Source organism: Sciurus vulgaris (genome assembly GCF_902686455.1).
Source record: "Sciurus vulgaris genome assembly, chromosome: 9".
NCBI lineage: Eukaryota > Metazoa > Chordata > Mammalia > Rodentia > Sciuridae > Sciurus > Sciurus vulgaris.
Genome location: NC_136469.1, coordinates 36,335,825 through 36,347,006, shown reverse-complemented (window position 1 = coordinate 36,347,006; position 11,182 = coordinate 36,335,825).

Below are 11,182 nucleotides of genomic sequence, written 5' to 3'. Positions count from 1 at the left end.
AGGTGGAAAAGAGTTTTTAGAAGACATTATTCAAACCAATACAGTACATAACAGGGATATTAAATATTCAGATGGGGATAGAGTATTCTCACTGCCCCTATTCCATGTGGACTCAGCCAGTTCTACATAGTAGGGTCTATATTCCACAGGATTTGAGTTTTAAGTACAAATCTTTGCATCAGATAAAAATCTCTAAATTTCAAGTGATTGAAACTCAATTTAAGCTTATCAGGCAAAAGGGTAAATTTATAGGCTTAATTATGGAAAAGTCAGGGAAGATGGAGCATAGAACTAAGGCCTTTAATCTGTGTCATTCTCTTCCTTGTCCTTCACTTATTTTTTTTTTTTTGGGGGGGTGCTGGGGATCGAACCCAGGGCCTTTTGCTTGCAAGGCAAGCACTCTACCAACTGAGCTATCTCCCCAGCCCCCTCCTTCACTTATTTTTGACTACTGGCTTCATTTTCTTAAATTGGCTGAGATGATGACCCTTATTACTTTCTGGCTTCATGACTAGAAACTCCTGGCTTTATGACTAGAGAGTGAATATTTTCAACTTAAAGGCCATAAGGAGAAACCTAATATTCCAAGCTTGAATGAAGTTCCCAGCCCTGGACCAAGGGCTGAGTAAGAGTGAGGTCTACTCTCTGTGTCATAGATGAGTCGTGTATTCTCACATGAGGTGCCATGGAGTCTGTTTCCAAAATAAAGGAGGGAAGGTGTTAGGTAGACAAAAGTTAGATGGCTGCTATCAGTAAATTACAGTTCCTTTCTCCATTCTCTCTTATAGTCCTTCCCCTCTGAGAGCACAGGGAGTGAATTAGAAATTGCATGGATCTCAAAGCAAGTAATTATTAAAGCTAACAAAAAGTGAAAGAACAGTAGTTTTGCAGTGCTCAAAAACCATTTGTAAACAAAAACAGTGAAAAACAAACAAAAAACCAAACTGGAAAAACTGGATATGAGAAACATTGTCACTTGAAAACTGAGTAACCTGAATCTTAATCTTTGTTATATCTTTAAAATTATGTGATCTTGAGCAAGTGACTCACCTGATACTCTCACTATCAACATATTAGGCAATATATAAAAGTCGGCAGGAAAGCTTTAAAAATAGTTCAGGAAAATCTATCTTTGAAATGGTAGGATGAGCTATATCATCTGATAATGATTCTGACATAATAAAATCAAATGAGAAAGTTTTGTAAGCAGAAAGGTCATTTAATTTGAATTCAAGCGTTCTGATTCTGGTTGTGCCTTGTTCGACTTTCCTTAGGTAATTTACTTGTATAACTCTCAAGCTGTTCCCTCTATAACAGCCACTGAATTTTATTAGTTTGTTTCTCAGAACTCATCCAGTACTAAGATTTAAAAACAAACAAACAAACAAAAAAAAAAACCAATTATACCTCAGTTTTCCAAACTTTGTATTGTTTCCATTTTATAAAGTCCATTTATCCTTATTGGGGTTTGTGGCATTTCTTTAACATGAGATATTCTTGGTCATTTTCTTTTCAAATATTATTTTTGTTCCATTTTTTTTCTCTTTTCTTTCTGTGTCACATATAGACCTTTTCATCATATGTGATGTCTTTCATGCTCCTTTCTGTATTCTCTACACTCTTAACTGTCCATAGGTCAATTTGGATATTTTCTTTTGACCAACTTTTCAGATTAAAATGCTCTTTCCAGGTGTATTTATTTGGTTTTTTAGAAAGTTAACTATGAGGTGTTTATTGATAGTATCCTTTGTAGTTAAACTTACATTGACTTTGATGATTTTTTTGAATCTTTGATGTGTTTTAATAGATGGAAAAATTTTTTGTCATTGTCTTTTCAAATGTTGTTTCTGCATATTGCTTTTCTTTTGGACATCTAATCACACATATGTTTGATCTTTCAACTGTATTCAGCACATTTCTGAAACATTCAGTTCTATTTTTCTCTCACACTCAGTTTTATTCATTTTTCTCTGTGACATTTAACTTTCATATTTTCTAAGTCCTGTTGTATTCTGCTTTGTCAACTTTGCCAACTTTTTAATTTCAGATTTTTAAACAATTTTTCAGATTTAGAATGTCCATTTGATGCTGTTTCAAAAGTTCAATATCTTTTTGAAATTCTCTCACTCCTCATTTTTGTCCATATTTTATTTTTATATATTAAACTCACTATTTTAGAGTCTGAATCACCTGGGGATCTCCATTTTCTGTTTAAGCCATTTTTTTCTATTTTATAAAATATGAAAACTAAGAAGTTTCACGAAAAATTTAATCCTTTGTACCATGCATAGTATAGTTTAAAATCTTGAAATAGAACTAGTATTTTAACCACCATATCTCATCTATAGTCAATGAGCATTATTCCTCTTAATTCTTGAAGAAATTACCTGTATTAAATGCACTGAAAAGAAACATCATTAAGTTCCATTAAATGATGAATAAGCCTAAATCTCTTCAATCTATTTGCATTCATTAACTAGCACTCTAGGGTAAAAGTAATTATGACTTTTGTTATGGCTTTATATTTCTTTACAATACTGACTAAAATAAATTTCTAATTTGGAACTAACTAATTAGATAAGAACTAATGCCATTTAGTTTTTTTTTTTTTTTTCCCAACAGATTCAGAGAAGCCTTTATTCCTTGCCATTTAGTTTTAACAGGATTTTAATCATCAAACTAAAGACATAAAAGACATTATCACTTAAAAGTTACCCAAGTTTACTTCTTGTTCATCATTGAATCAGAAACTCCTACATTAATTCTAACAGAAAATCTAAGGAATTATTGGATCCACCTCCAAAACACATTAGGAAATACCCTGAAAAGTTAGAATAATGGCAGAAGAACATCTTATTTTAACTTTTGAGATAATAAAACAAAATTATTCTTTTTAGTAAATAGATCGTTACTACTTTATAGCTGTGCATACTACAGTGTTTAAAGATTAAAATAAGCAAGAGAATACCATAATACACTTGAAATAAGACTGTACTTAACTTTCATAGGCACAATTTCAAGCAAGACTAAATAATCCTCATTATTCATTAGGACTACTTCATATAGGGCACCTTCAAATAAGGAGGACTTTACAAACAACTCTCACTTCAATAGGTCTTAGGATAAACATTCTATTTTTGAATAGTTATATGGATACCACAAAGATACTTTTTATCATTTACTACTTGAAATTTCTTACTGTCCTTCCTGATTTCTTCATCTTTTTTTTTTTTTTAACAGTGGGTAAGTGATTTTCTAAGAAGTCTGAACATTCTCTAGCATACAACAACCAAGTAAATTTGTGCAAGTCCGAAAATGGGGGCAAAGTTTTCTTATTTCATTTAACTTTGAATAAATGTATTTCATAGAACTGTAGTCATGTCAGCAAGATGCCTTTTGAATGATACTTTCAGTTGATCAGTGGCACAGTTCTGGGAAATGTCAGTGACTTTCACAGGTAGCATAAAACTGAGCACCTTTCAATAGACATGGCCTATGGTGCTGGTAAATAGCAGAAGCCCAGGTCTCCAGTAGCTCAGTACTGGAAGTTGGCCTGGAAGTCAGGTGCATGCACAGGAATAGGAAGTGATGCACCAGGAAGTGACACAAATCTCTGTGGAAACTGATGCACAAGGTTCTCATGCAGGCTGAAGGGCAGCATGCTGGCCTCCTGGAAGGTATGGCAGATGATGCATTGGTGTTTTTTTAAAAAAACATTTTTACATGCCTTTCATTTCTGTTCATTTTGATTGTTTGCTTCTGTTATTTTAAACATGTTTTATAATCAGTTTTCAGATTACAGATGATAAGATGTAAAGGTTCTATATGATGTTCCTACCAAAAAATGTTAATTTTTGTTTTTTAGTAATGAAGGGTTTCAGTGGATAACCTGATCCAGTCAAGACTTGATTTTTTTAAGCTTTGTTATGTCTGATCTATTTCATTTTTGCTAATTATAGGATATGATCATTTTTAGGACATGTTTTTTCCCAAGTCTCTTGGGTTTAGCAAGTCCTTTCCACCTTGATTTCTGTTCTTGAATTCCTCAGTGTCCTTCAGCTGTGGAAATTACTGCATTAGATTTTCTGTCTGCTGTTTTCTGTATATTTCTTGGAGGCTTGCTTTGTGCACAGCTCAGATGTTGACTAGCAATTTAAGGGAAAGTTGAATGCAGATTTTTGGGTGCTCTCCCCTGTTCCTTTCATTTCAACAGTTTGCTCCTTCAATATCAGCTCTGCTGGAATCCTTAACCTCCAGTTCCTCTCTTCAGATGAGTGTGACTGCTGCTCTCTTCTTGGGGTTTTCTCACCTTCACTACAATTTGGAAAATACCCTCAGGAAAATTCCGAGGTCAAGGTTAATACATCTTGTATGTTTCCCTTTCTCAAGGATTTTAGCTGCTCAGTGTTACTTGGCGCTGGCTCTCCAGTGCCTTCAGAGGATTGTTTATATGTTTTTCCAACTTTTAAAGTTATTTTTGGTAGAAGATTTAGTTCAGTATAAGTTCTACTCGTGGGTCGAGGACCCAGTTTTTTATCCACTGAATTTTAATTTCAACAGTTACTTTTATAATTTCTAAATGACATTTTTAACTAAGGAAGACAAAGTGAACATACAAAAAGAATTAAAAATGACATGGTACGTGTTGCACAACCCCTTTGCTTTCCTTTAAACATTTTATGTGTGCATTTATATATGAATTCTGTTTCTCTTTTTCTTCGTATAGTTGTGATTTCTTGTGTTCATCTCATATAAACTGATGCCAATTTGTGAAAGTTTTAAATTTGAGAATCTTTCATTTTTAGGAAAATTGTAAATGATTGATTAGATGCATTTTTTCCTTATACTTTATGGGTCTAGACTTAAAATAACAGAGCCTTTGAGGTTTTCAAGATTGGCAACTGAAGCAGAAATTTATACATTTTAATTTTGAATTGTGTTCTCCATGGAAAACTTGAAAAGTAATAAAAATGTTTAATAACCTGAGCTTCACTAAGCTTCTCAGTTATAAGCTGTACCTACAGAAATTCCAAGTTCATCTTATTAGAGATTTTTATTTTTTAAAAGTTATGTATGTTAGAAGGAAAGTTGTTAGCTCAAGTTTAATCAAATTTAAAGGATTTTTTTCTTTTTCTTCTTTCTTTCTTTCTTTCTTTCTTTCTTTCTTTCTTTCTTTCTTTCTTTCTTTCTTTCTTTCTTTCTTTCTTTCTTTCTTTTAATCAGGGATTGAACCCAAAGGTGCTTAATAACTAAGTCACATCCCAAGTCCTTTTTTTGTATTTATTTAGAGACAGGACCTTGCTAAATTGCTGAGACTGGTTTTGAACTCATAATCCTCCTGCCTCAGCCTCCTGAGTCTCTGGAATTACAGGCATGTGCCACCATGCCTGGCTAGGATTTTTTTCCTTTCTTCAGGCAAAGGAGAATGTCTTTTTCCCTGCTAGGATTCAGTAAGTGAATATGTGAAAATAAGTTTTCGTTCATTTAAAACTTATGACAGATTGATAAGTGAATTATTTATTGAGTAAAATGAATTATATACACAACTATCTAAACTATTCTAGTACTGTCACTTGGCAGATGACAAATTGGTTGTAATTAAAATTATTATATTTGAGGCTGTATGTAGGTATAATATACTGAATTACAGCGAAATAAAAAGAACTGAGACCTGAAACTGGACATCTCTGTTAGGTTTGGGCACATGCCGAGGGTGGTAGATGGGGAAGAAGATGGAGAAGAGAGTTGAAGGTTTTTAGGAGGGAGACTATAAACCCCTTGACTGATAGGCCATTGTTTATCTTTTTCACTACTACATCCAAAGAAATTTGACAGCTTATCACATAGTAGTAGCTCCAAAAATATCTTAAGCGAAAATATTAAAGAATAATAGGCGGACCTAAAGACATAACAACAAATACCTCTGCCTCTGATAGGTTGCCTCATGTTTCTCCATAATAGGAAGAGATATCTTCAGAACTGGCCATCTAAAAGGATCCAATAATTGGTGACCTTTCCCCTCATCAATGCATAAATGGGCTTGAACAACTGTCAATTTCTAATTTTTGGCCATAATAAATGAATATTTATGAATTTGAATTTTCCCTATCACAGTGTTCTTTCTGGTAATGACAAAGTTAACTTCTTTTTTTTGTATGATGAGGGATTTCAAGTATTCATGAATTTCATGTATTCATGATAAGGGCTTTTTTTGGGGGGAAGGGGTTACCAGGGATTGAATTCAGAGGTACTCGCCCACTGAGCCACATCCCCAGCCCTATTTTGTAATTATTTAGAGACAGGGTCTCACTGAGTTGCTTAGCGCCTCACTTTTGCTAAGGTTGTCTTTGAACTCACTGTCCTCCTGCCTCAGCCTCCTAAGCTGCTGGGATTACAGGCATGCAACACCGTGCCCGGTGATAAGGACTTGTATGTACTAAGTTATACAACTTTTATATGAACCCTATGAGATAGGTGCTACTTTTAAGAATAGTAAAATTGACATTAATCAATCTATTTTCCTACTGTTGTCCTCAATATTTTTTGTTCTGGTGATACTGTCAGAGGCCTAGGGGAAGCGTGTATAATCAGCATGAAGGTGTCAAACGGTGTCCAGAAGAAGTTGTCTAATTTCTCTGCCACACATAATATCTTTTTAAAGAAATGCCTTGGTTTTCCATTATATGGCCAAGAATTCACTTCACAGTAGTCTCATATAGGTTACTATAGACCAGTTCTAAATTTCAAAAGCAAATAACCAAAGATTTGCATTCAATTTAGCATGCTAAATACATTCCTGATTATCTTTTAAGTCCTTGAAGTATAGAAGGAGATAGCAAAGCAAATTCTAGATAATTTACTGCATTAGTAATTTAGTAAGTTTAACAACTATTTCATTAACATGAAATTGTGTGCCAATCAATTAAGTTTTATCTGTCAATGCCTTCTTGTGGTTTCCTGAGAGAGTACTTAGGTTTCGGCAGCATCTTTGCAAGAAAATGGAGACAAGTGAATAAGCAATTACTTACAGTCTATCAAACATCACAGAAAGTGTTTGATATGTAATGAGTAATTTAATTATTAGAATCACCCTGTGGCCTAGATATAATCCTAGCTTTTCAGATGAGGAAACTGAGCAGAATTTAGCATCTTGTGATAAGCATCAAGCTAAGAATTTTTTGTTTACAAATTCCTTAACTGAATTGAATCGAATGCAAATTTGTGGTCATAAACTACATTGTCTGGCTAGTTCTATGTGGTAAGCAATTAGTGCCAAAATAAAACAAGGAGTTGCTTCTGAGCTGGTGATTACCTTAATGGCTTCCCTAAAGAACTGAAATCTAATGTGCCTTCTTTACTAAAGCACTGGTAATTTCCTGTGGAAAAATAATTGGCGTGTGTTATATTTAGAAAAAGAATACATTCGTTCTTACAAAAATATTTAATTTTCTTCTGTTATACTCTTTTGTATCTTTTCCTCTTTTTCATTTTAGAACCTACTCCAGGCTCCTAACTGAAAGCTTTTAGGCTTATAATTTTTAGCTATGCTACAGGCTACATGACCATGGGGACCTGATGACTGCCCTTTGGAAAACAGCGTGATTTTACTATAAAAGGCATCTTTATGGATGCAAAACTGGCAATGGCCTGGAGAGGTTCGGTTTCTTCTGGCAGTTTTCCTGAGATAGTTCCTCCACCCAGCCATAGTGCTCCTGGTTTTTAATCCATGAGCTTTGAATTGTAGTCTATCTCAAATTTCTTCTTTCCTAGCATCTACACACCATGACATTGCTTTGTATATGAGGTTGGGTGGGTGGCTGGACAGGATATGTGATATTGACACATTCTGTTTTTGTCAATCCAATGACTGAGATGTCAAGAAAGAAACGGAACTCTTAGAAAGAGGGGTTAGGTTTAGAACCATAGACAAATTGCACATGTGACTTTAAATCTTCTCATGGCTTTTTACTTTTTCTACCCTTCCTCTTTTGGCATCTTTCTGTTTTCCTTCTGGCCTGCCCCATTCTTTTTAGGGTTTTCTCATTTAGGGCAGCTGTTCTTACACTTCTGATCACCTGGAGGGCTTGTGACAATACAGGTTACTGAGTCTTTCCTTCAGAGTTTCTAATTCAGTAGATCTGGGGTGGTGATGGAAGATTTGCATGTCTAACACATATTCAGGTGAAGCTATGCTGTGGGTCCAGGGACATGCTTTGAGAATCGCTGTCTTTATCTCTTAATATTTTCATTCATTCATTCAATTCATTCATCTCACATTTATTGAGATAATACTGAGCTAGTCAGTGCCTTAGACATTGAATACCCTTCATGGAACCCACCTTCAGTGACTGGCATTTCATAAATTTTTAATAAATGTTAAATGACTATTCCATCTATATTTCCCCAAATCTCACTAGCCTATGGATTCCAAGTACTCTTTAGTAGGAGTGATTCAAATTGCACTGATTCTTTTTCTCTAGCATATCTCAATAAAACACTCAATTTTGTCTCAGGGATGCCAGAGCTTGTCACTCATATGTTTATAACCCGAGTTCTAGTTACCTTGCATAAGCCTCACTCATGGATGTTTTCTGTCTGTGCAGCTACATCAGGGCAACTTACTACTGTGCCTGCTGTCGCTGCTGTGGGACCTTCTGTGGGACCATGCCATTCGTGTCAGGGTGCTACCACAGCAGTGCTCCCAAAGTCCCACACAGCAGTGCCCAGACAGCGAGGGAGAGAATGAGATGCTGCCAGACTCCACATCCTGTTTCCTCACCTGAAAATAAAAGTGTGCTGCTAGTGTCTTGATATCTCACAGGATAATACATGAAAGTATCTTCAACACTGTCTTTCTATATTTCGTGGTACTTGAACCTGCTGGAACCTGGGTAGGTGGGAATGGGTGATTGGGCAGGGTATGTGATATTAACCCATTCTTTTCTAACCAGTTTCTCTGTTGGTTCATAAACATGTTCATGGTTAACATACTCCATCCGATAAGTTATCAGATATGCCATGTATGTTTGAATCATATTGGATGATACACTGGAGTCTCAAAACCACTATACACAAATAAGTAAAAGATACAAACTTCTCTGCCTTCTTCTCCTCACTTTTATGGTATTTATTTATAATTCCAATGCATTTCTAATGTGCCAGATTTAGTCTGGTGTAACCAGGGGCTGTTTTTGTCAGCTTTTTCAATGCTGTGACTAAAAGGACCCAACCAGAACAACTGTAGAGGAGGAAAGGTTTATTTAGGGGCTCACAGTTTCAGAGATCTCCGTCCATAAGGGGCTAGCTCCATTCCTAGGAGTGCAAGGTGAGGCAAAACATCATGGCAGAAGAGTGTGGCTGAGGGAAGCAGCTCACTTGATCAACAGGCAGCAGAGAAATCTCCACTAGCCAGATACAATATATACCCGAAAGTCGTGCCCAAAAGCCCCACCTCCTCCAGCCACACCCTACCTGCCTTCAGTCACCATCAGTTAATCCTTGTCAGGGGATTAATTCACTGATTGGATTAAGACTCTCACAACCCAATCACTTCTCCTCTGAACCTGCTTGCATTGTCTCACATGTGAGTTTCTGGGGGACACCTCACATCCAAACCAAAACAGGGGCCTTCCTTCCTTGAAATGTAACACTACAGCTTATTTATTATTATTTTTTTTATATGAACAGTACCTAAGGAGAAAAGAGAGAATTTGCAGCTTGATGCTAATTTTCCTGCAAGATCCCAAGGATTGAGACAGATTTGCTTACTACAGTACAAAGGCACAAAACACTGCTGCATGTTATTCTGTCTAGACCAAGAATGATCAGGGACCAGCTGTCTGTCCTATGTGGTTTCTCCTCTGTGTGCAGCGTGGTGGCCAGGATGGAGGGCAGGGGAATGAGGCCTCAGTGCCCTCTTTGGTCTGCTAGTTTAGTTGTCTAGATTGTCTGGGGGTGCTGGGGGGAAGCTCCAGTCAACCATCAAGCTACATATGTGTCTTTAACTCTTTGATGATTATATGAATTATCAGTTCTTAAAACTATGAGAAAATGCTAATTGTCCTAGTGTGAGTAAATTGTGTAATTATTAAGAGATGAAAAAATAACCTTAAAATACTTGTCATTTCAAATATCAGTCAAAGTGTCTGTTATACTTGTTATCTATTTATTGTTTTACCCTCTGTTCAGCTTCTGGTCAAGTGGCAGAATCATCCTAACACACATTTTTCAGGAAATTGAACATGCATTCCTTGGGAGATGAGGCTAAATGGATTATTGCAGGAGATTTCCACACTGGTAAAGGGCAAGGAGCCTAGGTATTCTCTTAGCCAGGTTTAAGAATAGAGAGAGGAAAGAACACCCACACAAGCAAAGGCCAGGAGTTATTCCTAGTTGTTGCTCTCTTGGTCACATATGAGGGATTAAGCTATGGTACTCAGTGTTGCTTCATGAATTTGTAGCTCTGAAATAGGGAGACTTCTCCTAACGTACTTCTACTGCAAATACACATATGGATCAACAGGAAAGATGTCTTTAGGGCTGAGCAATCATGAGACACATGAATATGCACATATTTCAATAAAACATAATGCAATGTAACTTCTTTTGCATAGAGTTTAAAGACAAATCAATCAGAGAATATTAGTTTAAGCATTACAAACTCTTTGGTATCAATTAAACGCCTTTATGACAAAATCTCAAAGATTATAAGGCTAAGGGCTTTCAGTGGCAGGACAGGGCACTTTGATGCCATCCAGGCCTGAAGTTAGAATGAATAACAAAAGTATTAGCAAATTTCATATGGCAAACAGGACAGAGGTTATGTTAGTCTAAAGCTGGGATTATTGTTCTAGAAAGGGGTATGGGTTCTAGAGGTCAGTAGGGTGGTGCGCTAGGATTAGGGACACAGTGGAAGGTTTCAAGCAGCATAGAACCAGGTTTCCACCTGCCTGTCTGTAATATGCATAACAAGCATGGCTCAACAACAACAAAGGAAAACTCAGTACTTAGTTTTTCGACAAATTGAGTCCTTATATAGTTTTCTCTCACTTTCCGAGTGGCTTTCAGCAGGTGGGTCAGTGATACCCATGACAGGAGTGGAGGAAATGAGGTGCAGTGGGTGGGGAATGTGAAAGTTTACTCACTATCTAATCTGGTCCAGGAGTTCTCCCAGGCTGAAGGC